The 25,470-nt window shown below is 45.0% G+C and overlaps 1 long non-coding RNA gene across 2 annotated transcripts in view; it reads left to right on the top strand.

Moving 5' to 3' along the window:
• The window catches only part of LOC130275466 (uncharacterized), a 134,979-nt gene that overhangs the window by 2,667 nt on the left and 106,842 nt on the right, over positions 1-25,470 (top strand). For both annotated transcript variants that reach the window (XR_008844789.1, XR_008844790.1), the window contains exon 2: positions 7,240-7,381. This is a non-coding gene — a long non-coding RNA (uncharacterized LOC130275466). The remainder of the gene's footprint in view (positions 1-7,239; positions 7,382-25,470) is intronic.

The following is a 25,470-nucleotide window of genomic DNA, read 5'->3' as shown; positions in this document are numbered from 1 at the left end:
AAGTGGCTGCTATCAGCAGCCAGGACTCATTGCTAACGCCAGGCAGCGGCGATCGTGCCAATGCCTGGCATTAACCCTTACCTCAATCAAATTTGATTGTGACCACTGGTGTGAAGTGTGCTAGCAGTTGTTTAAGGGTAACAAATAGACACAGTTCATGATGCTAGGATAGTGTTAACCTCCAGACTTCAAAGGAAGCTGCTTCCTGGGCCAAGCGTTAGGGCAATAACAACCACAGATTCAGCGTTACGGAAACTGCTTTTATTTTACTCAGGAACTTGCAAGTTAACCCCTTAACCCCTTAAGGACTCAGGGTTTTTCCGTTTTTGCACTTTCGTTTTTTCCTCCTTACCTTTTAAAAATCATAACCCTTTCAATTTTCCACCTAAAAATCCATATTATGGCTTATTTTTTGCGTCGCCAATTCTACTTTGCAGTGACATTAGTCATTTTACCCAAAAATGCACGGCGAAACGGAAAAAAAAATGCCATTTTGTAACTTTTGGGGGCTTCCGTTTCTACGCAGTTCATATTTCGGTAAAAATTACACCTTATCATTATTCTGTATGTCCATACGGCTAAAATGATACCCTACTTATATAGGTTTGATTTTGTCGCACTTCTGGAAAAAATCATAACTACATGCAGGAAAATTTATACGTTTAAAAATGTCATCTTCTGACCCCTATAACTTTTTTATTTTTCCATGTACAGGGCGGTATGTGGGCTCATTTTTTGCGCCGTGATCTGAAGTTTTTATCGGTATGATTTTTGTTTTGATCGGACTTTTTGATCACTTTTTATTCATTTTTTTAATGGTATAAAAAGTGACCAAAATACGCTTTTTTTGATTTTGGAATTTTTTTGCGCGTACGCTATTGACCGTGCTGTTTAATTAATGATATATTTTTATAGTTCGGACATTTACGCACGCGGCGATACCACATATGTTTATTTATTTTTTTTACACTGTTTTATTTTTTTATGGGAAAAGGGGGGTGATTCAAACTTTTATTAGGGAAGGGGTTAAATTACCTTTATTAACACTTTTTTTTTTACATTTTTTTTGCAGTGTTATAGGTCCCATAGGGACCTATAACACTGCACACACTGATCTCCTACACAGATCACAGGCGTGTATTAACACGCCTGTGATCAGCATTATCGGCGCTTGACTGCTCCTGCCTGGATCTCAGGCACGGAGCAGTCATTCGTCGATCGAACACCGAGGAGGCAGGTAAGGGCCCTCCCGGTGTTCGGTCAGCTGTTCGGGATGCCGCGATTTCACCGCGGCGGTCCCGAACAGCCCGACTGAGCAGCCGGGTCACTTTCAGTATCACTTTAGAAGCGGCGGTCAGCTTTGACCGCCGCTTCTAAAGGGTTAATACCGCACATCGCCGCGATCGGCGATGTGTGGTATTAGCCGTGGGTCCCGGCCATTGATGAGAGTCGGGACCGACGAGATATGATGCAGGATCGCGGCGCGATCCCGCTCCATATCGCGGGAGCCGGCGCAGGTCGTAAATATACGTCCTGCGTCGTTAAGGGGTTAAGGACCAAGCCCATTTTGACCTTAAAGGGGTACTCCACCGGACATTTTCTTTTAACTCAACTGGTGTCAGAAAGTTAAACAGATTTGTAAATTACTTATATTAAAAAATCTTAATCCTTCCAGTACAGCTGCTGTATGCTCCAGAGGAAGTTCTTTTCTTTTTAATTTAATTTCTGTCTGACCACAGTGCTCTCTGCTGACACCTCTGTCCATTTCAGGAACTGTCCGGAGCAGGAGAGATTTGCTATGGGGATTTTCTCCTACTCTGGACAGTTCCGACAGACCTAAAAAGTGGTATGCCACGGTTTTAGGTCCGGTCAGAAAACCGGGTATGGGGCAAAAATGTGACTCCGGTCAGCTCATTGAAATGCATTAAGTATGGGCCGGGTCCTGCTGGGATACGGGAGCACCCGGTTTTTCACTCCCTCCAACTGGATCTGACAGCCGTACAGTGCAAACGTAGTGTGAACGCACCCGTAGACTGATCTGGACTTGGAACTTGCATAATACTTTTGAGCTGACAAACACTGATTCTGCTCTGACTCTCAAACATTATCACTTGTGAATCCTAAGTTCGGACTTACCACCAGCGTGGACCTATTTAGAGCTGTCTGAGGCCTTGCCTCAACTTGACTTGGATGATGCAAGGTCTGGTTGGTGGGATGCAGTGAAGGGTGTTGTCGCTCAGGAAACAGATTGGTGCAGCAACTGGATCTCCTAGGCCTGTCCCCATGGGGTGAGGAACAGGTCCACAGGTCTGAAGGTGACCTCCACTCTCCTCTCCTCAGAACTAAGTAACTCCTACCTGTCTAGCCAGATTTGGGGGGGGGGGCAGGGCAGCAGCCCTGATAGGCTGAAGCAGTCATGTGATCCCATAAGCATCCTCCTGCACACTAAGTTAACCCTTAAGAGCAAAATAAAGCATAAAAGTGCATTTGACCATACATGTTAAAGGGGTACTCCCGCCCTGAGATATCTTATCCCCTATCCAAAGGATTGGGGATAACATGTCTCCCCCCGGGGGTCCCGCAGCTGGGGACCCCCGCAATCTTATATTCACCAACCCCCTGTTTGAGCTGCACGCCGCGGTGCCAGCTCACAAACAGCCGGGTGGCGACCAGGGTGCTGGAGTTTCGTGATGTCATCACTCCGCCCCCATGTGACGTCACCACCCGCCCCCGCTATGCAAGTCTATGGGAGGGGGCGTGATGGCCGTCATCTGACCATAAGACATTCTCCCAATCCTCTTCTGGTTCATCCAAATGCTCTCTAGCAAACTTCAGACGGGCCCGGACATGTACTGGCTTATGCATGGGGGACACGTCTGGAACTGCATGATTTGAGTCCCTGGCGGCTTAGTGTGTTACTAATGGTAGACTTTGTTACTTTCTGCAGGTCATTCACTAGGTCCCCCCGCGTGGTTCTAGGATTTTTTCTCACCGTTCTTGTGATCATTTTGACACCACGGGGTGTGATCTTGCATGGAGCCCCAGATCGAGGGAGATTATCAGTGGTCTTGTATGTTTTCCATTTTATAATAAAGGCTCCCACAGTTGATTTCACACCGCTGCTTGCCTATTGCCGATCTCCCCAGCCTGCTGCAGGTCTACAAATTTGTTTCTGGTGTCCTTCGACAGCTCTTTGGTCTTGGTCATAGTGGAGTTTGGAGTGTGACTGTTTGAGGTTGTGGACAGGTGTCTTTTATACTGATAACAAGTTCAAACAGGCGCCATTAATACAGGTAACGAGTGGAGGACAGAGGAGACTCTTAAAGATGAAGTTACAGGTCTGTGAGAGCCAGAAATTTTGCTTGTTCGTAGGTGACCAAATACTTATATTCCACCATAATTTGCAAATAACGATCAGACAATGTGATTTTATGGATTTTTTTTTCTTATTACAGTGACCCCCCCGACCTACGATGGCCCCGATATATGATCATTTCAACATACGATGTCCTCTCAGATGCCATTGCATGTTGAAGGCAACATCAACATACGATGCTTTTGTATGTCGGGGCCATCGCATAAACAGCTATCCGGTAGCGCAGACTGCTTCAGCTTCCACCGGAAAGCCGTTTAAGGTGCACCGTGTGCTCCGGTGATGATCACTAACCTGTCCTCGGCGCTCCAGACCATTCTCTTCAGGATACCCTGCATCCCTGTCGCTCTCCTTCGTCGTCATCACGTCGCCACGCACGCCGTCCCGTCATCCAATAGGAGCGATGTGATGACGGCGATGAAGAGCGACGATCCCAGGCAGCAGAGACGGTCCGGAGCGGCGGGGACACCCCGAGGACGCGGCGACAACTATGGAGGGCGACATCCAGGGCAGCGGTGACAGTCCGGAGCGGCGGGGACAGGTGAGTATAACTTTCTATACTTAACATTGCACGGCTCCCTCAATATACGATGGTTTCAACTAACGATGGTTCATTTGGAACGAATTACCATCCTATGTTGAGGGATTACTGTATGTCTCTCATAGTTGAGGTATACATATAATGAAATTACAGCCTCTCCCATCTTTTTAAGTGGGAGAACTTGCACAATTGGTGGCTGACTAAATACTTTTTTGCCCCACTGTATACTATCTCATTCATCAGGAATCAAAGGCTTAAAGGATTCTTAGATTACATAGGTATTTTTTTTTTGCAAAAGGGACAGCAAGAAGTGCTGCCAAGTACAGTTCCTTGTAGATGTTATGGTGCTCACTGCGCACAGTTAATAGCTGTATAACCCACATAGCACAGTATACGGCGGTCATATTAATGACATGCACACGCCTGGCCACTATGTCTAGTGTTTTATACAAATCTACTCTGTATGCTGGAGACCATCTACATAGAAACATTCTGCGTACATATCCAGAGAGACCTATTTATTACAGAGAAATCAATGAAATATCCTAATGAGAGATAACCTGGACCATGAAACATTTGTGTGCAGGGAAATACTGACGGCAATTTACAAGTCAGAATAATTCCTCTGGGTCCGGATAAATTCAGCGCGGATGAGTGAGATGTAACCTGAGCAGTTATGTTATATCTGGCTATGGAAATTAAGAACAAAAAAAATGCAGCTTGCAATTTTAATTTATCTTTTCACTATGATATTTTATAGAGAAGCGCCTCAAATCAAAAAGTCTATTCTTTTTTTATATCTGTTCCTAAGAAAGCTGGGTTACTGGTGATATGGCTAGCACTTCAACTCCTGCAATGACTGGCGCCTAGCTTATCCACAACTAAATAGTAAATCTGACTATTTATAGGCAATGGTAGATCATTTTTATTTCTTTTGATTTAAAGTTTTATTAGAGACTATAATATGCAATAATTCGATTACATTTACTGTTCAGTACTACGTAATAGCATAATACTGATCAGTGTAATTGCCCCCCCTCCATTGTACAGCCTGCCGATGATCATGTGGCACGGAGGTGCCTGGTAGGTGAGAGACTTCTGGGCACCATTTTAACACATCGGTCCCCCCAAGCGTCCGATGACCCCCACAAACCCACCGACAACTGTCATTTTCCCTACAGATTCTGTGATTGGTATTGCTCACGACATCTAATAGGTTAATGGACATCGGTGTTCATAGCGTCACTCACATTCTACTCGGGTTCTATGAAGTGAGTTAAGGTCCTGCACTTGCTTCATAGACATTAAAGGGGTACTCCGCCCCTAGACATTTTATCCCCTATCCAAAGGACAGGGAATAAGATGTCTTATCACGGCGGGACCCCCGCGATCTTGGTTAGCACCCCAGACATCCAGTGCACAGAGCAAACTTCGCTGACTGGTGGAGGCCCGTGATGTCACGGTCACGCCCCGTTTGTGATGTCACGGCCATGCCCCCTAAGTGCAAGTCTATGGGAGGGGGCGTGACAGCTGCCACGCCCCCTCCCATAGACTTGCATTGAGGGGGCGTGGCCGTGACATCACGAGCGGGGCATGGCCGTGATGTCACGAGCCTCTGGCGCTGCACACGACGCTCTAAACGAACACCGGGTGCAGCAGGGAGATCATGGGGGTCCCCAGCGGCAGGACCCCCATGATCAGACATCTTATCCCCTATCCTTGTGGATAGAGGATAAGATGTCTAGGGGCGGAGTACCCCTTTGAATACTCCAGAATCATATTATTCTCTACTTTCAGGAGGGAGTCTAGTTCTTTTAATCCAGAAGACCACTTTTCTAGATTCAAAAACTAGACTCACTCAACCTGGATATTAACAAGTAAGATCAGGGATAACATAAAGCTGTCCATACACATAGGACTTTGTTTGGCCATAATTCATCTATAAAGTCTTATGGGACTTTTTATTTATTTATTTTATTTATTATTTATTAAAGAAACCCAATATGAGTTTGAACAGTGACAAATGATCTGCCAAATTCGACCCACTGATTTTTTCAGCTGCGGTCCTAAAAAATCCAGCATGGCCAATCACAATTTTACCACTATTATTATGTAATCTGTAGGTAGGTAGAGAACAAGGAGAAAAGAGATAGTAACTAGACCCAAGTCTCCTGAGTTCACATGGGTGTAGGCATCAAGTACACAGCAATGCAGATATGTTTAGTGGAACTTGGAATATTAAAGGGGTACTCTGCCGAAAAACATCTTATCCCTATCCTTTGGATAGGGGATTAGATGTCTGATCGCGGGGTCTCGTTGCCGCGATCTCTGGCGTGGAACCCTAGTCATCAGTGCACGGAACGAACTCAGCCTACAGCCGCCACGCCACCTCCATTCATGTCTATGGGAGGAGGCGTGACGGCTACTACGTAGCCGTCACGCCCCCTCCCATAGACATGAATGGAGGGGCTGTGGAATCATGTCACGAACACGGAGCTCCAAGCTTCAGTGTACCGGATGCCGCTGCTGCCGGCCCGGAGAACCCTGGGGACCCCCGTGATCAGACATCTTATCCCCTAACCTTTGGATAGGGGATAAGATGTTTTTCGGCAGAGTAACCCTTTAATGTTGGTTTTAAATACGGGTGAACACTGGTCTAAATCCAATTTATAGTTTGACGGAACATTATTATTGTAATTTGTATCAATGATCGAAGACCTAAGAAGTCTTCTATTACACAATAGAATAGGGAGCATTTTCCCGAGTTAGTAAACATGTTAAATGTCTTTTTTTTTCGGAACTGTTGGTGGATAGAGCATTATTTTTAGTGTGAATCTTAAAAGGTTTATCCGACCCATAAAATGTGTCCGCAATATTATTTTGTGCATCAAACATCCTCCCTAGGATCCTTTTAACTACGGTTGATATACTCAGAGCTAAATATCCAGATTCATCCAAACACAACGCACTTTTTTTTAACTCTCTTGCAGCCATTTGTCATGCTTAAGCTTAATACACTGGATCTCCTAACTTTACACTATAAAAGGTGACAATTTTTATATTGCAGTTACCAGCAGGACATGTTCATGCCGCTTATGGAGTTTAATATAAAAGATAGTACTTTATTTACAACTTAAACTGTCAAAGACTTGGCTTTAAGGTTACAGAGCAAAAGATAACGAAGATAAAAAAAAAAAAAAAAAGCTTGAAAATGATAAATATTTTCATTAAAAAAACTTTAAAACTCCAAAGTTCAAAGATATGTTTTTCACTCCTTATATCTTCTCCCAAACTAATCTAGTTTCAATTTAATTCCATATTTCAGAGCTGTCAGTGTTCGTACTACAGGTTTTCAAGCACAATCCATTTTTTATGAGGCTGATCTTGGCGACAGCTTTATTTCACAAAGCAATCTTAAACTTTGTCTGGCAGGAGATGGGTCGCAAAAGGTCAAATATTCTGTGCAGGTAGGTAAAGGAACGTATTAAATATGGCGTTTGTTAAACTGATGGGACAACTTCGGGATGGATGAGATGTGAATGTTCTGAAATGAGAACTATTTTAACACCGGTTTGTAGACATGTTATAGAGGGACCTTTACCAATTTAACCAGAAAGAACTGGTCGATGGACGTGACCGGTAAAGTCAACTTTTTGTATAGAGAAGCACTGGCCGCCGGTCATGGTGTGTGTTGAATCTTGGTGGTTATTGTAGTGAACAAGAGATATTAAAGCTTTTCATGTTACCCTGCGGTATCCATTTCTCTAATCGACTATATGGCTTCATTTTCGGAGTGTTCTTTTTCACTGTGCCTCTTGGCTTGATGTGGTGGACCACCCATGTATGGCGGGACCACGGATGTAGCGGTGTGAGTGGTGGGATCAGATGGTATTAACCCCGGGGGCAAGATGTTGTTAACCCCTAGTGTTCGTGACGCCAGTGTGGTTTTAGTGTTCCGGAAACACCACGTGCCCGGTTTATACGCCATCCCAGTTGCTAGTAGTGAAATGAGAGACCACAACCAGTTATGATCAAACGGAGGCTTTACTGAGTATAAGACAGATGGAATCATCTTCACAGCTAAGGCCAGATTTCCCAGAGAGGTGGCCAGGACCCAGATGGACCTTGCAGCTGGCTGGACCAATATACTTGTAATTAACTTGACTTGAGATTGGACTTGACTTGACTATATGCAGTACTTGACTAGTTTCAGTGACAGCAGACATAGACTTGAGACTTACTGGAATGACTGTAGCTTTTGGGGTCTTCCAGATGCTGATCAATTGCACTAAGACCTATGTACTGGCTGGTTCTCAGTAAAGGAAGAGTCTGAGGAAATTGTAATTTCCGCCCCTTTATACAGTGGGGGGGGGGGGAGGGGGGCTGGACTAAGGCCCATTGATCAAGCTGCGGGTCATAGGTTAAGCCAGTGCTCTCTGGGAGAGCAGGACATGTTTTTGCTATGTGTGATTCTACTTGGCCATACAGTTGTTATGATGTGAATTGCAGCCTGCTAAGGGTTTTGATTTTGTTGGGTTTGCAGTATGTTTACGTATTAGAACGAACTTGGATTATTGTTTAATGCAGTATGTGTTTATTCACACATCAAATAGTATTTACAACTGCGTTCAAGACACATTGAGAAAATTGACAGCTGTCAATTGAGAAAAGCTCCAGGTAGGATCCACAATGCATCCTGAATGCAGCTGTGAATACTATTTAATATGTAAATAAACTAAAATGAACTTACCTTGCCTGGATCCAGCACACAGCTGCTTCTCTTTCTAGCTCTTGGTGGCATTCCTGTATGTCCTGATGATGGTCCTGCATGGTCACAGAGTTATTCAACATTTTATCATGCTTCTGGCCCAGCTTATAAGCCTATGAGTTGGGAGCCCCGTCCAATCACCTGTGACACCAGAGCTCATGCCTCCTGGCAGTGGGAACTTTAAGCTGCTCATCTGTTCAGTTCCTGTCCATGATTGTGCTTTGTCTTGTTGCTAGCCTTCCTGTTCCGTGTGTTCTAATGTTTGACCTTCTGCGACCTGAACTTTTGCCTGATCCTTGACTTTGCTCCTGCCTGCTGACTTTGTACTTTGCACTCTCTACGTTTGACCATTGCCAGTTCTTACTCTTCCTTGTCTCTGATTTTGTACTACGTTGCCCTCTTGGTTCTGACCCTCTGTCTTGCTCCTGTATCTCTTAGTCTCTTAATTTTGTACTGTTTTTGCTGTATGTTATTGACCTGGACTGTTTGGTGCTTGACATCCATGCACTCAGTTCAGTGTAGGGACTCTCACCCAGTTGGGGGCTGTCATTTAGGTTGTATCATCCAAGTTGGTAGAGATAGAGGATGGGGCTAAATTCAGGTATGCACTGATGCCTACTGTGACATAAACACTACTACATTGAAAAATGTTTTGCATCCAGGTGAATAAAATAAACCTTAAAACTATTTGTTCATTAAAAATCAAAGGGTAAACTATGATGAAATTCTCCAATGTTTTTCAAATCATTTTTTTAAATCATTTTTTTAATCATTGAATACACTACTCTTCAAACGGTAGGAATAAGTCCATACCCCATTGTATTAATGATATGCATGATATCTATGACCTAGCTCTACAAAATCCTCATTGTGCAGACTGGGAATGGCCAGTTTAAAGTGAACTTGTCCGGGGGTTCAGGTTGCCTAAATCAAGCATAGCATGAAACAGGACTCCCCCTTAAAAATTACCCATGTTCTTCTCAGACCCAACCTCATCAAAAAGAAGTTGAAGGCACATTGATCATTTTACTTTACAGATAATTGATTATTCTGCTTGTTTGATCCCTGTTGATAACTTTTATGGCACATGTAATTGATATGTCGTAATCAGCTCAAAACATAATTTCACATTTGGCAACTTGGAGCCTGTGTCTCATGGCTCTTTTGATAACTTAAAACAATCTCGGACACCTGTGATAATTAGATTGCCAGGTGAGCCCAATTTAAGTAAAAACTACTAAAGGTGGGTGTTCCACATTATTAACCCCTTGCCGCAAAAAACGCCGGGTTTATACGACGCTGCAGCACGGGAGGGATTTGAAGCGAGCTCAGGAGCTAAGCTCGCATCATACCCACATGATCCCAGCTGCTATCAGCAGCCAGCAGCCAGCAGCCAGCAGCCATCGACGTTTCGGCAGATGTCCAGCATTAACTCTTTAGACGCGGTGATCAACTGAAAAGTGAAAGTAAAAGCATCTCAGCAGCTCAGTCGTGCTGATCGGGACATCACGATAAAATCGCGCTGTTCAGATAAGCTGGTACGCAGCATAAGGGTGGCTTAACTGCCTCCTGCGTGTCCGAACGGTGATTGATTGCTTCAAGCCTGAAATCCAGGCTTGAGCAATCAACCGCCGATAACACTGATCAATGCAAAGTTATGGCTTTGCAGTTAACAGTGTAAAAGATCAGTATGTGCAGTGTTATAGCCCCCTATGGGAGCTATAACACTGCAAAAAAAAGTGAAAAAAAAGTTCATAAAGATCATTTAATCCCTTCCCTAATAAAAGTTTGAATCACCCCCCTTTTCCCATAAAAAAAAAACTGTGTAAATAAAAATAAACATAAACATATGTGGTATCGCCGCGTGCGTAAATGTCCAAACTATAAAAATATATCATTAATTAAACTGCACAGTCAATGGCGTATGCACAAAAAAATTCCAAAGTCAAAAATAGTGTATTTTTGGTCCCTTTTCATAACATAAAAAAATGAATAAAAAGCAATCAAAAAGTCCAATCAAAACAAAAATAGTACTGATAAAAACTTCAGATCACGGCGCAAAAAATTTGCCCTCATATCGCCACCTTTGGGGAACAATAAAAAAGTTATTTAAGATCATTTAACCCCTTCCCTAATAAAAGTTTGAATCACCCCCCTTTTCCCATAAAAAAACTGTGTAAATAAAAATAAACATAAACATATGTGGTATCGCGCATGCGTAAATGTCCAAACTATAAAAATATATAATTAATTAAAAAGCACGGTCAATGGCGTATGCGCAAAAAGTTCTAAAGTCCAAAATAGCGTATTTTTGGTCACTTTTTATAACATAAAAAAAGAATACAAAGCGATCAAAAAGTCTGATCAAAACAAAAATAGTACCGATAAAAGCTTCAGAACACGGTGCAAAAAATTAGCCCTCATACCGCCCCATATGTGGAACAATAAAAATGTTATAGGGGTCAGAAGATGACAATTTTAAACGTATAAATTTTCCTGCATGTAGTTATGATTTTTTTTCCGAAGTAATAAAAAGTCAAACCTATATAAGTAGGGTATCATTTTAATCGTATGGACCTACAGAATGAATATATGGTGTCATTTTTAATGAAAAATGTACTGCGTAGAAACAGAAGCCCCCAAAATTTACAAAATGGCATTTTGTAAATTTTGTCGCACAAGGATTTTTTTCCGTTTCGCTGTAGATTTTTGGCCAAAATGACTGATGTCATTACAAAGTAGAATTGGTGTTGCAAATAATAAGCCATCATATGGATTTTAAGGTGCAAGATTGAAAGGGTTATGATTTTTGAAAGGTAAGGAGGAAAAAAGTGCAAAAAACTGAAAAATGCTATGTCCTTAAGGGGTTAAGCAGAGCATGATTTTCAAGCAATATGAGGAAGAAAAGGGATCTCTCTACTGCCGAAAAGAGTGAAATAGTTCAATGCCTTGGACGAAGTATGAAAACATGAGATATTTCATGAAAACTTAAGTGTGATCATCGCACTATTAAGAGATTTGTGGATGATTCAGAGCACAGACGGGTTTGTGCAGATTAAGGCACATTGAGAAAGATTTCTGCCAGATCCATGCATCGGATGAAGAGAGCAGCTGCTAAAATACCATTATATAGGAGCAAACAGATATTTGAAGCTGCTGGTGCCTCTGGTGTCCCACGGACATCAAGGTGTAGAGTCCACCAGAGTCTTGCAACTGTGCATAAACCTTCTATATGGCCACCACTAACCAATGCTCACAAGCAGAAATGGCTGCATTGGGCAGAAAAATACATGAAGACTAATTTTCAAACAGTCCTGTTTACTGATGAGTGCCGTGCAACCCTGGATGGTCCAGATGAATGGAGTAGTGGATGGTTGGTTGACTGACACCCTGTTCCAACAAGGCTGCGAAGTCAGCAAGGCGGTGGTGGAGTAATGTTTTGGGACGGAATCATGGGAATAGAGCTGGTAGGCCCCTTTAGGGTCCCTGAAGGTGTAAAGATGACCTCTGCAAAGTATGTGGAGTTTCTGACTGACCACTTTCTTCCCTGGTACAGAAGGAAGAACTATGCTTTCCGTAATAAAATCATCTTCATGCATGACAATGCACCATCTCATGCTGCAAAGAATCTCTGCATCAATGGCTGCTATGGGGATAAAAGGAGAGAAAGTCATGTTGAGGCATCCATCCTCCCCTGACCTCAATCCTATTGAGAACCTTTGGAGCATCCTCCAGCAAAAGATGTATGAGGGTGGGAAGCAGTTTACATCCAAACAGCAGCTCTGGGAGGCTATTCTGACATCTTGCAAACAAATTCAAGCAGAAACTGTCCAAAAACCCACAAGTTCAATGGATGCAAGATTTGTGAAGCTGCTATCAAATAAGGGGTCCTATGTTAAAATGTTTAAAAAGTTAAAATGTTGTTAAAAGTTTGATTGAAATAGCTTTTGATTTCAGTAAATATGCTGCAAACACAACAAATTACAATTTTCAGTTCCAACCTATAAAGTGTTTTGAAACTTACTGTGGGTAATAATTTGGAACAGTGCATTATAAGTTTTTTATGTTTAAAATACTGTTATCATTAGGATAACATTAGAATTGTACTCTTAATAGTTGATAACATGAGAATTATGCTGTTATTTACATCAATTATTTAGGTAAATGAGAAAAATGTCATTTGTATAATAATTTGGAAAAGGGTGTATAACATATAGAGATATGACACTTTGTAAAATAAAATACACCAAGTAATAGTAAAACAACTGACAGGCAAATAGAGAAAAGTAGTCCAGCTTTCCCAAAGTTGAATAACATTTTTTATTTTTATTTAGTTCATTTAAAATATACACACAGTCTCAAGCAGAAGGAACATATAACAGCTTGACACGTTTTGTGGTTGCCAATTTATTCATAATCATTAAGTGACTTATGATTAAGTGGGCAACCACGGAACATGTCAAGCTGTTATATGTTCCTTTTGCCGGTTTGTATATTTAACCCCTTAACGACACAGGACGTAAATGTACATCCTGGTGGGGTGGTACTTAATGCATAGGAAATACAGTTACATCCTGTACATGACTGCGAGCACTGGGGCGGTGCTTGCGTCATGCATGGCAGGTCCCGGCTGCTATCAGCAGCCAGGGACCTGCCGGTAATGGCGGACATGAGCGATCGCGCTTATGACTGCCATTAACCGCTCAGATGCCGTGATCAATACAGATCTGCAGCAGTGCGGTGAGAAAAATGGATGATCGGATCGCCCGTAGCGCTGCCGCGGGGATCTGATCATCCATAATGGCGGACGGAGGTCCCCTCACCTACCTCCATCCGTCTCCAGGGGTCTTCTGCTCTGGTCTGAGATCGAGCAGACCAGAGCAGAAGATCGCCGATAATACTGATCAGTGCTATGCCCTATGCATAGCATTGAACAGTATCAGCAATCAAGTGATTGCTATAAATAGTCCCCTATGGGGACATAAAAAGTGTAAAATGAAAAGTAAAAAAAAAAATTGAAAAATCCCCTCCCCCCAATAAAAATAAAAATTGTCCCATTTTCCCCCCCAAAAGTGTAAAAAAAATATATAATAATTGATAAACATATTTGGTATTGTGCATGCATAAAATGTCCGAACTATCAAAATATAATGTTAATGATCCCATACGGTGAACGGCATAAACATAAAAAAAAATTATAATAATTTTTTTTAAATTGCTGCTTTTTTGTCACATCATATTCCAAAAAAATATATATAATCTAAAACGTATTAAAAGTTTTATATACGCAATTGTGGTATCAATAAAAAGTACAATCTTTGGCCTACCCATAGAGTTTTATAGAGGGGGGGGGGGGGTCCCCGCTTCGGGTGGGGGTTGTGGTGCACTACTGTGAAGGAGAGCTGGGGCTCCAAACAGGAGATCGCGGGGGGCCCCAGCGCTCAGACCCACCGCAATCTAAAACTTGTCCCCTATCCTTTGGATAGGGGCTACTTTTTCCCCCTGATATTTCTTCTTTAATGGAATGAATAAGTTAAGAACTTTTATCCAACTTGGCCAGTTACCTTGCCCAGCTCCAGTGCCAGATCCGCTTATCGGCGGCGTGCCTGGTTTCCCTGACTATGGCCCTGAATGTTGCAGGGCTATTCATAATTCTATAATGCTTCCGGGCCATCCTATAAGGAGTTGGGGGCACCGTCCAATCAGCTGGAGCATGGGCACTCACATCTCCCGATACCGGGAAGTATAAAACGCTCATGCATGTGATTTTGCTTTATCCTGTCGCTAGTGTTCCTTTTCAAAAACGTGGTCCATGACAGGGCTCCTTCCTCTATCTGTTAGATTACAGGTATGATTCAAAAGACTTATACTGATGGAAGACCAAGGAGCTCACGGGACAGGAGAAGGCTGGGGCCCTAAATGTCACATAACTCTTGACCATGGCATCTAAAGGGTCAAATGGATGTGATTGGAAAAAACTCTGATCTTGAACACTGCATTAGGTGAAGGTTTATATGATAGCCGGCATGTGATATTAAAGGGGTACTCCCCTGGAAAAAAAATTTTTTTAAATCAACTGGTGCTAGAAAGTTAAACAGATTTGTAAATTACTTCTATTAAAAAAATCTTAATCCATCCAGTACTTATCAGCTGCTATATGCTCCACAGGAAGTTATTTTCTTTTTGAATTTCCTTTCTGTCTGACCACTTTGCTCTCTGCTGACACCTCTGTCCATGTCAGGAACTGTCCAGAGTAGGAGCAAATCCCCATAGCAAACCTCTCCTGCTCTGGACAGTTCCTGACATGGACAGAGGTGTCAGCAGAGAGCACTGTGGTCAGACAGAAAAGAAATTTTAAAAGAAAAGAACTTCCTCTGTAGCATACAGCAGCTGATAAGTATTGGAAGGATTAAGATTTTTAAATAGAAGTAACTTGCCAATCTGTTTAACTTTCTGGCACCGGTTGATAAAAAAAAAATGTTTTCCAGTGGAGTACCCCCTTTAATGATGCAGGTACAGCCCCCCGTGGTTTTGCCATTCACTTGGCGTACCATGTGCTGTTGCAGGCGGGATGGGACATCTATTTGCGGAAACACGTTTGGAATAAAAAAATAGCATTTACTCATTCTGTAAGGATAACAACTTCTACAAATATGTAATAATGGAGAAATTTCCATATTATTTTCCTATATGTGTAAATTTATAAATATAGACTTAAAGGAGATCTGTAGTGCAATATAACTTAAGTTATGGATCGCGGGGGGTTCGAGCGCTGGGGCCCCCCACGATCTCCTGGACGGGGCCACGGCAGTATGATGGAAAGGGGGTGTTCTGTCCCCGCGTGACGCGTCGGCCGACATGCCCCCTCCATGTACCCCATAGAGATACATGGAGGGGGCGTGTCTGCCGCGGCTCTCTGCTGGGGACGAAACTTCACTTCCTGCTGACTGCCGCGGCCCCGTCCAGGAGATTCCGGGGTTGCCCCCGTGCTCGGACCCCCCGCGATCTATAACTTATTCCCTATCCTTTGGATAGGGGATAAGTTATTTTGCGCTGGAGTACTCCTTTAATGTATAAAACAGCTTTCCTTGCTTTGGATTCCTTCTCCTTACCGTTATCGTGTAAACGTTATTGCCTACATCAATATTACTTATCCTTCCCCAAACTCCCCCATTCCCTCCATAGATTGCTATTTTTGTGGAATAAAAGATTCCTCCGGGCGACACAGTCCCTCAAAATGTCCTTTTAAGTTTTAACCAAACTCCTCAATTCATCCATTTTATGGCTTTTCGTGACACAGCGTACTTCTCACTATCAGCCTGGCAGTGAGAGGGAAGAATTACTCTATCTTTAAGACATTTTTCACATGACATTCTTAACCAGTCAGTTTGTGTTTGCTTATATGGAAGAAACATGGACGTTTTTATAGATTTTTTTGCTTCTGCAACATAAACAAATCTTCATAAAATTATTTGTTCACTTTTCTGATTTTAATGTCATCTTAAAGTAGCAATACAGCACAGACGGCTTATGTAAAAACATTCCGACATGCATATATTAGGCTGGGTTCACACCACGTTTTGTAACTACGGTTCCCGTATATGGCTGGGAGGAGGGTGGGCGGGGCTTAATCGCGGCGCCCGCACTCAGCCGTATTCGGAAACCTTATTTAATGCATGTCTATGAGCTGACCGGAGTGAACCGCAGCCTCCGGTCGGCTTCGTTTTTGGGCGTTTGCGGTTTCCCGACCGCAGGCAAAAACGGGGTTGACCACGTTTTTGCCTACGGTCGGGAAACCGCATACGGCTGAAAACGAAGCCGACCAGAGGCTGCGGTTCACTCCGATCGGCTGATAGACATGCATTAAATAAGGTTTCCGAATACGGCTGAGTGCGGGTGCCGCGATTAAGCCCCGCCCACCCTCCTCCCAGCCGTATACGGGAACCATAGTTACAAAACGTGGTGTGAACCCAGCCTTAAAGGGGTACTCCACTGCCCCAACGTTCGCAAGATTTTGTTCCGAATACTGGGTTAGGGCTGCGGGGGTTGTGACGTCACGCCACGCCCCCTCAATGCAAGTCTATGGGAGGGGGCATGGCTGCTGCCACGCCCCCCCCCCATAGACTTGCATTGTGGGGGCGTGGTGTGACATCACAAAGGGCGTGTCCATGACGTCACAACCCCTGCAGCCCGCACTAAGCATTCAGGTTTTCCGAACGCTGGGGCAGGGGAGTACCCCTTTATAGGGGTACTCCACTGGAAAACATTGTTTTTATAAATCAACTGGTGCCAGAAAGTCAAACAGATTTGTAAATTACTTCTATTGAAAAACCTTCCAGTTCTTATCAGCTGCTGTATGCTTCACTGGAAGTTCTTTTCCTTTTGGATTTCTTTTCTGTCTGACCACAGTGCTCTCTGCTGACACCTCTGTCCATGTCAGGAACTGTCCAGAGCAGGAGAGGTTTTCTATGGGGATTTGCTCCTGCTCTGGACAGGTCCTAAAATGGAAAGAGGTGTCAGCAGAGAGCACTGTGATCTGACAGAAAGGAAATTCAAAAAGAAAAGAACTTCCTGTGGATCATACAGCAGCTGATAAGTACTGGAAGGCTTTAGATTTTGAAATAGAAGTAATTTACAAATCTGTTTAACTTTCTGGTACCAGTTGATTTAAAAAAAAAAATGTTTTCCAGCGGAGTACCCCTTTAAAGTGCAACTACAACATTGAGGTTGCATAGATTTAGAGAGGATGGAATCACATCTCCTCTCCTTCCCTTCACGCCCTTGGTTGAACTTGTCTTTTTTTCAACCACACTAACTATATAACTATGTTAAAAGCCATGTAAAAAAGGGTACACTTGGTAAATGGGCCAAACACAGCCTAATGGCTATTATTATTGAACAATATAGAGGTTCTCGTGTATGCCTTGTGCTTACCTAATTGCATGTATTGCACCATGCTGGCTTACAACCTATTAGTGATGCCCATACTTTTCGATCAAGCGGGATGCCCAGTATCTTATGTGCCCCCTACAAAACACTGGCACCCTGGGGTCCCCAAGCATCACAAGGCCAGGACACATCATAAAAAATTATACTCCATTTGACAAACATGAAGTATTAGTTGATATTTTGGCCAAATTATTCAAGCTCGCAACCCATGTCAAGGGTCCTCGGCCTCTTTCGAGTCCCTACACTAACATTACAGAAAAAAATCACAGAAAATTGGACCAAAATCACTCAAAAAATCACAGAAAAGAGGCCATACTTACTGGTTACTGGTACAAGGGCAGGGTAGGCACCTATTCCTACTATGATGCAGATCAGCCACAATGCTGTATGAGGGAGATCACACAGGCGCAAAATACTGATCAACCACTTTCATATAGCATTGTGGCTGATCTGCATCAAAGTGGGAATAGGCCCCTAACCTGCCCTTGTACTAGTAACCAGTAAGTATGGCCTTCTTTTTGTGATTTTTTGAGTGTTTTTTGTTCCATTTTCTGTTATTTTTCTGATCCAATAGAGATAGCAGCAGCAGTATACAGATAGAGCTGGATAGTTGGTGTATAACTACTATATATCCTCATCCCATAGAGATAGCAGCAGCAGTATATAGATAGAGCTGGAGGGGAGGTGTATAACTACTATATATTCTGATCCCATAGAGATAGCAGCAGCAGTATACAGATAGGGCTGGAGAAGAGGTGTTTAACTACTAAATATCCTGATTCCATAGAGATAGCAGCAGTACACAGGTAGAGCTTGGGAGGAGGTATAGAACAACTTTATTTCCTAATGCCACAGAGAAAGCAGCAGCAGTATACAGATAGAGCTGAAAGGGGAGGGGTCTGGGAGCTAGCTGAAGTGATCGGATGTAGTTTACAGGAAGTCAGCTGCCCCAGGTCTGACCACTTCCTTACTTTTAGAACTGTGCTTTTCTGGGGTCAAACTGGTGATTACATGACCCAGTTATAGAACTCATGGCTGCAGCTGTGCTGGAATAAAACAGATGGTGCTGTACGTGCAGTAATGGTGAGTGTGCATGATATAGGGGGAGAAAACCTGGAGTGCTTCATTAATTACATTTTTCTGTCAATGTAGAATTATCATGTTTGCAAGATAATGAAAATAAAGATCAAATTATTTCTAATCTCCAGTAAACTTATTGATTTTTTTGGTCTATGGAGATCAAATTTTTTTTAATCTAGACGTCAGATGATTATGATTATGGTGGTTCATGATTATATTATGTGTATTGTAATTTACATTGTCATTTATCCTGGTGATTTAGATATGGTTAACTATCCTTTATGTTGAATGCACCCATCTTTCTGGTGAGGCAGGAACTGATATGTGGTGGCCCAGTATGGGAGGTGATACCCCGTATCTGCACTGCCCTGTCAGGCAGCATCCTTCAGTATCCCCAGGGCCCCTGCATTAGTTTCCCCATTGTAAATATGTTGTACTGTATAAAATTTGTTATCACCTTAAGAGTTATACCATATGATTGTTACCCAGAAGGTACCAGTGACCAGCTGACCCCCAACAGTCACCTATGGGCTCCCTGCTAGTCTCCTCCATAAAAGCCTGGGAGGAGCTAGCCTTTTTCTTTTTTGCACCAAGTTTTTGCTGAGGTCAGTCGTGCCTAATGTGTGTGTCCAGAGTATTGGAGACCTCAAGTCAAGTCCTGCAGCCACAGTCAAGTGCAAGTAAGCTAAACCTGCAGCATTGTCCGTCATCAGTCAAGTCAGTCTCTGTCAAATTGTCAAGCAACATGGCCTGCACCAAGTTTTCTAGTCCTACTTCAAGTCCCAGCAAGCCCTTAAGGCCTCTGAGTCAAGGTCACCTTCTTGGGCCCTGGCTGAACTGTATAGACTTTACCAACTGTCTACCCTCACTAAAGCTACTGTTGTCCCTAACTTGCGTCGGAGTCTTTATTGCCCTCGTGCCTAGCCCAGTATCCAGCGGTTTACCTTCGGGTGATTATAGGCTAAACCACGCCCTGGCGTCACGAATACAACAGGTTAATGCCATCTGCCCCTAGGGTAACAACATCTGCCCTGCACCTCACAACCCGCCACCAAATCTTTTGGCGTCATGAACAGGATACGGGTGTGTGCCTTATGCCACAAGTCTTCCCTCAGTCGGAACTGTGCCCACTATTGTCAGAAAATCGCATGCCGATGCAAATAAAGTTTGCGCCAGAAAGTGTACGGGACTTTGTCAGCAGAAAGTGTTTTACCTGAGGCGCTTGTGAAATAGAGGGGGAGGTGAAGAAAAGACTGTTATTTGCTATTGAGAATAATCCTAAAGTCGTGAACACTATGTGCAAAATCCGTACTGAAGCAATGTAACGTGCCAAGATGTTGCATCGCACATGCTCCAGGAGTTAGCGGACCGCCTCCAGAAGATCTCCATTGGGGTCTGAGGAGGCCTGTTATCAAGTCCCGCTGCCCGAGGATGACAGAGACTGTCCTGCAACCCTCGGCGGGAGGTACGCTGAAGTCTTCACGAAAGCCGTCGCCTGTGAGGCTGTCACCTCACCACCAGACCTGGGGATCCTCGGCAGAGATCTACACTGAGGAGTCGTAAGTGAGTACCCCAGCTGAGGCCGCGTTTTCTACCCCTCCATCTACCCCAAGGCCAGAGCCAGTGCCAAAGGTCCAGCAGCCCCCAGCACGTCCCCGGTCACCACCGCTACCCTAGTGGCTATTTGGCGACGAGCCGGCAGGCTGAGAAGGCTAAACGGGAAGCCAAAGTGGCTGACATAATGGAGGAGTTAAGGGAGCAGAAGAGAAGGGAGTATGGCCCTAAAGTCATGCCTTATGAAGTCCGTCAAGTCCAGCAGCAGGACACTAAGAGTCTTGAAGCCTTGTACATAAGAAGGCTGGAACAACCCCGAGAGGGAAAATCACCCCTAGAACGGCGGAGGGCCAAAGTCGTCAAGTTCGACAGAGTGAGGGGGTATGGCACACTAATGGACTGTCACCACGGTGGTACTATTCTGGTCAACAGGAGAGCGGTGAAGAGAGATCACTGTCACGATGCCGGCTGGCAGGTAGTGGATCCTCTGTGCCAGAGAGGGATTGGCGTGGACCGTGCTAGAGGATCGGTTCTAAGTCACTACTGGTTTTCACCAGAGCCCGCCGCAAAGCGGGATGGTCTTGCTGCGGCGGTAGTGACCAGGTCGTATCCCCTAGCAACGGCTCAACCTCTCTGGCTGCTGAAGATAGGCGCGGTACAAGGGAGTAGACAGAAGCAAGGTCGGACGTAGCAGAAGGTCGGGGCAGGCAGCAAGGATCGTAGTCAGGGGCAACGGCAGGAGGTCTGGAACACAGGCTAGGAACACACAAGGAAACGCTTTCACTGGCACTAAGGCAACAAGATCCGGCGAGGGAGTGAAGGGGAAGTGAGGTGATATAGGGAAGTGCACAGGTGTAAACACTAATTGGAACCACTGCGCCAATCAGCGGCGCAGTGGCCCTTTAAATCGCAGAGACCCGGCGCGCGCGCGCCCTAGGGAGCGGGGCCGCGCGCGCCGGGACAGAACTGACGGAGAGCGAGTCAGGTACGGGAGCCGGGGTGCGCATCGCGAGCGGGCGCTACCCGCATCGCGAATCGCATCCCGGCCAGAGGCGGTATCGCAGCGCCCCGGGCCCGGAGCGCTGCAGTGAGAGGAGTGTAGCGAGCGCTCCGGGGAGGAGCGGGGACCCGGAGCGCTCGGCGTAACAGTACCCCCCCCCTTGGGTCTCCCCCTCTTCTTGGAGCCTGAGAACCTGAGGACCAGACTTTTGTCCAGGATATTGTCCTCAGGTTCCCAGGACCTCTCTTCAGGACCACAACCCTCCCAATCCACTAAAAAGAAGGTTTTCCCTCTGACCTTTTTAGATGCCAAAATTTCCTTGACGGAGAAGATGTCCGAGGAGCCGGAGACAGGAGTGGGGGGAACAGATTTGGGAGAGAAACGGTTAATGATAAGTGGTTTAAGAAGAGAAACATGAAAGGCATTAGGAATACGAAGAGAAGGAGGAAGAAGAAGTTTGTAAGAGACAGGATTAATCTGGCGCAAAATCTTGAAAGGACCAAGATAGCGTGGTCCCAACTTATAGCTAGGGACACGGAAGCGGACATATTTGGCGGAGAGCCATACCTTGTCTCCAGGGGAAAAAATGGGAGGAGCTCTTCTTTTCTTATCCGCGAATCTCTTCATGCGTGAAGAAGCCTGTAAGAGAGAATTTTGGGTCTCTCTCCATATGATGGAGAGATCACGAGAAATTTCATCCACAGCGGGCAGACCAGAGGGCAAGGGGGTAGGGAGGGGGGGAAGAGGGTGACGGCCGTACACCACGAAAAACGGGGATTTGGAGGAAGATTCAGAGATTCTGAAATTATACGAGAATTCGGCCCAAGGTAGAAGATCTGCCCAGTCATCCTGGCGGGAGGAAACAAAATGTCGTAAATAGTCACCCAAGATCTGGTTAATTCTTTCTACTTGTCCATTGGATTGAGGATGGTATGCAGAAGAAAAATTTAATTTAATCTTGAGTTGTTTACAGAGAGCCCTCCAGAATTTAGACACAAATTGGACGCCTCTATCCGAGACGATCTGCGTAGGCAACCCGTGAAGACGAAAAATGTGTACAAAAAATTGTTTAGCCAACTGAGGCGCTGAAGGAAGACCAGGAAGAGGGATGAAATGTGCCATTTTGGAGAATCGATCAACGACCACCCAAATAACAGTGTTGCCATGGGATGGGGGTAAGTCAGTAATAAAATCCATACCAATCAGAGACCAAGGTTGTTCGGGAACAGGCAGAGGAAGAAGAAAACCAGCGGGCTTCTGGCGAGGAGTCTTATCCCGGGCACAGATAGTGCAGGCTCGCACAAAGTCCACCACATCAGTCTCTAGAGTCGGCCACCAATAGAAGCGAGAGATGAGTTGCACAGATTTCTTGATGCCCGCATGACCTGCGAGATGGGAGGAGTGACCCCATTTGAGGATTCCGAGGCGTTGGCGTGGAGAAACAAAGGTCTTTCCTGGAGGAGTTTGCCTGATGGAGGCTGGAGAAGTGGAAATCAGGCAGTCAGGAGGAATGATGTGTTGAGGAGAGAGTTCAATTTCAGAAGCATCTGAGGAACGAGAGAGAGCATCGGCCCTAATGTTCTTATCAGCAGGCCGAAAGTGAATTTCAAAATTAAATCGGGCAAAGAACAGAGACCACCTGGCCTGACGAGGATTCAACCGCTGGGCAGACTCGAGGTATGAGAGGTTCTTGTGATCGGTGTAAATAATAACTGGAAATCTTGATCCCTCCAGCAGATGCCTCCATTCCTCAAGTGCTAATTTAATGGCTAGAAGCTCTCGATCCCCGATGGAGTAGTTCCTCTCCGCCGGAGAGAAGGTCCTAGAAAAAAACCCACAAGTAACAGTATGCCCGGAAGAGTTTTTTTGTAGAAGGACAGCTCCAGCTCCCACTGAGGAGGCATCAACCTCCAATAGGAAGGGTTTAGATGGGTCAGGTCTGGAGAGCACGGGAGCCGAAGAGAAGGCAGACTTGAGTCGTTTAAAGGCGTCTTCCGCTTGAGGAGGCCAAGACTTGGGATCGGCATTTTTTTTGGTTAAAGCCACAATAGGAGCCACAATGGTAGAAAAATGTGGAATAAATTGCCTGTAATAATTGGCGAACCCCAAAAAGCGTTGGATGGCACGGAGTCCGGAGGGGCGTGGCCAATCTAAGACGGCAGAGAGTTTATCTGGATCCATTTGTAGTCCCTGGCCAGAGACCAAGTATCCTAGAAAAGGAAGAGATTGGCATTCAAACAGACATTTCTCAATTTTAGCATAGAGTTGATTGTCACGAAGTCTCTGAAGAACCATACGGACATGCTGGCGGTGTTCTTCTAGATTGGCCGAAAAAATTAGGATATCATCAAGATATACAACAACACAGGAGTATAACAGATCACGAAAAATTTCATTAACAAAGTCTTGGAAGACAGCAGGGGCGTTGCATAGGCCAAAGGGCATGACCAGATACTCAAAGTGTCCATCTCTGGTGTTAAATGCTGTTTTCCACTCATCCCCCTCTCTGATGCGGATGAGGTTATAGGCGCCTCTTAAGTCCAATTTAGTAAAGATGTGGGCACCTTGGAGGCGATCAAAGAGTTCAGAGATGAGGGGTAAGGGGTAGCGGTTCTTAACCGTGATTTTATTAAGTCCGCGGTAGTCAATGCAAGGACGTAGAGAGCCATCCTTCTTGGACACAAAGAAAAATCCGGCTCCGGCAGGAGAGGAGGATTTACGGATGAAGCCCTTTTTTAGATTCTCCTGGACGTATTCAGACATGGCAAGAGTCTCTGGGGCAGAGAGAGGATAAATTCTGCCCCGGGGTGGAGTAGTACCCGGGAGGAGGTCGATAGGACAATCATAAGGCCTGTGAGGAGGTAGAGTCTCCGCTTGTTTTTTGCAGAAAACATCCGCGAAGTCCATATAGGCCTTAGGGAGACCGGTTACTGGAGGAAGCACAGAGTTACGGCAAGGGTTACTGGGAACCGGTTTTAGACAGTCCTTGGAACAAGAGGGCCCCCAACTCTTGATCTCCCCAGTGGACCAATCCAGGGTTGGGGAATGAAGTTGAAGCCAGGGAAGTCCAAGGAGAATTTCCGAGGTGCAATTGGGGAGGACCAAAAGTTCAATCCTCTCGTGATGAGATCCGATGCTCATTAGAAGGGGCTCCGTGCGGAAACGTATGGAACAGTCCAATCTTTCATTGTTTATACAATTGATGTAAAGGGGTCTGGTGAGACTGGTCACTGGGATGTTGAACCTGTTGACGAGAGAGGCCAAAATAAAATTTCCTGCAGATCCAGAGTCTAAGAAGGCCACAGAAGAGAAGGAGAAGGCAGAGGCAGACATCCGCACAGGCACAGTAAGACGTGGAGAAGCAGAGTGGACATCAAGGATTGTCTCACCTTTGTGCGGAGTCAGGGTACGTCTTTCCAGGCGGGGAGGGCGGATAGGACAATCCCTCAGGAAGTGTTCGGTACTAGCACAGTACAGGCAGAGGTTCTCCATGCGGCGTCGTGTCCTCTCTTGAGATGTCAGGCGAGACCGGTCGACCTGCATAGCCTCCACGGCGGGAGGCACAGGAACAGATTGCAGGGAACCAGAGGAGAGAGGAGCCGAGGAGAAGAAACGCCTCGTGCGAACAGAGTCCATATCTTGGCGGAGCTCCTGACGCCTTTCGGAAAAACGCATGTCAATGCGAGTGGCTAGGTGAATAAGTTCATGAAGATTAGCAGGCATTTCTCGTGCGGCCAGAACATCTTTAATGTTGCTGGATAGGCCTTTTTTAAAGGTCGCGCAGAGGGCCTCATTGTTCCAGGATAATTCAGAAGCAAGAGTACGGAATCGTACGGCATACTCGCCAACGGAAGAATTACCCTGGACCAGGTTCAACAGGGCAGTCTCAGCAGAAGAGGCTCGGGCAGGTTCCTCAAAGACACTTCGAATTTCCGAGAAGAAGGAGTGTACAGAGGCAGTGACGGGGTCATTGCGGTCCCAGAGCGGTGTGGCCCAAGCCAGGGCTTTTCCAGACAGCAGGCTGACTACGAAAGCCACCTTAGACCTTTCAGTGGGGAACTGGTCCGACATCATCTCCAAGTGTAATGAACATTGGGAAAGGAAGCCACGGCAAAGCTTAGAGTCCCCATCAAATTTATCCGGCAAGGATAGTCGTAGTCCAGAAGCGGCCACTCGCTGCGGAGGAGGTACAGGAGCTGGCGGAG

This window comes from Hyla sarda, chromosome 6 (assembly GCF_029499605.1).
Source record: "Hyla sarda isolate aHylSar1 chromosome 6, aHylSar1.hap1, whole genome shotgun sequence".
In the NCBI taxonomy this organism is placed as follows: Eukaryota; Metazoa; Chordata; class Amphibia; order Anura; family Hylidae; genus Hyla; species Hyla sarda.
The sequence above is the reverse complement of the archived record's forward strand: the minus strand, read 5'-3'. Positions and strand labels throughout refer to the sequence as shown.